This window comes from Arachis ipaensis, chromosome B5 (assembly GCF_059453495.1).
Source record: "Arachis ipaensis isolate K30076 ecotype BB chromosome B5, ASM5945349v1, whole genome shotgun sequence".
NCBI classification, from domain to species: domain Eukaryota; kingdom Viridiplantae; phylum Streptophyta; class Magnoliopsida; order Fabales; family Fabaceae; genus Arachis; species Arachis ipaensis.
This window is the reverse complement of record NC_142440.1, coordinates 37861854-37863366: the sequence shown is the minus strand read 5'-3', so window position 1 is coordinate 37863366 and position 1513 is coordinate 37861854. Positions and strand designations below refer to the sequence as shown.

Here is a 1513-nt window from a genome sequence, read left to right as displayed (position 1 = left end):
ATATTGACTTGCTGAGTCAATATTTTATTCTGAGCCAATATGGCATTCAGAGTATCAATTTCAAGAACTTCCTTCTTCTGAGGCGTCCCATTACTTACAGGATTCCTCTCAAAAGTGTACATAAACTGGTTGTTAGCAACCATGTCAATAAGTTCTTGAACTTCTGCAGGCATTTTCTTTAGGTGAATGGATCCACCTGCAGAAGTATCCAATGACATCTTAGCTAATTCAGACAGACCATCATAGAATATATCCAGAATGGTCCATTCTGAAAGCATGTCAAAAGGACACTTTTTGGTTAGTTCCTTGTATCTCTCCCAAGCTTCATAGAGGGATTCACCTTCTTTCTGTCTGAAGGTTTGAACATCCACTCTAAGCTTACTCAGCTTTTGAGGAGGAAAGAACTTGGCTAAGAAAGCCTTGACCAGCTTATCCCAAGAGTTCAGGCTATCCTTAGGTTGAGAGTCCAGCCATATTCTAGCTCTGTCTCTTACAGCAAATGGAAAAAGCATGAGCCTGTAGACTTTAGGATCTACTCCATTAGTCTTAACAGTGTCACAGATCTGCAAGAATTCAGTTAAAAATTGAAAGGGATCTTCAGATGGAAGTCCATGGAACTTGCAGTTCTGCTGCATCAGAGAAACTAATTGAGGTTTAAGCTCAAAATTGTTTGCTCCAATGGTAGGAATTGAGATGCTTCTTCCATGTAAATTGGAATTAGGTGCAGTAAAGTCACCAAGCATCCTCCTTGCATTATTATTATTTTCGGCTGCCATCTCCTCTTCCTATTCGAAAATTCCTGTAAGGTTGTCTCTGGATTGTTGTATTTTAGCTTCTCTTAGTTTTCTTTTTAGAGTCCTTTCAGGTTCAGGGTCTACTTCAACAAGAATGTTCTTGTCCTTGCTCCTGCTCATATGACAAAGAAGGAAATAACAAAGAAAATATAGAATCCTCTATGTCACAGTATAGAGATTCCTTTGTGTGAGTAGAAGAAGAAAAGAATGTAATGTAAGGAAAGAGAAGGGAGGAGAATCCAAACACAAGGGTGAGGAGAGCAGAGATATGGGATGAAGAGAAGTGTTAGTAAGTAAATAAATAAATAGAAGAAGATGAGAGAAAGAAGTTTTCGAAAATAATTTTTTGAAAAAGAGTTAGTGATTTTCGAAAATTGAAGGATAATTAAAATTAAAATTAAAATTTAAACAATTAATTAATTAAAAAAAATTTTTGAAAAAGAGGGAGGTATTTTCAAAAATTAGAGAGGGAAAGTTAGTTAGGTAGTTTTGAAAGAGATAAGAAATAAACAAAAAGTTAATTAGTTAGTTGAAACAAATTTTGAAAATCAAATTTTAAAAGATAAGAAGATAAGAAGTTAGAAAAGATATTTGAAAAAGATAAGATAAAAAGATATTTTTGAAAAGATATGATTAAAATTAGTTTTGAAAAAGATTTGATTTTTAAAATCATAATTAATGACTTGATTCACAAGAAATCACAAGATATGATTCTAGAA

General features: G+C 33.6%; 1 non-coding gene across 1 annotated transcript; it reads left to right on the top strand.

Annotated features, from left to right (window-relative positions):
* Positions 1–272: 272 nt before the first annotated feature.
* Positions 273–380, top strand: LOC148563884 (small nucleolar RNA R71). Its single transcript, XR_015884624.1, has one exon. It is a non-coding gene; the product is annotated as a small nucleolar RNA R71 (small nucleolar RNA).
* Positions 381–1513: the final 1133 nt, after the last annotated feature.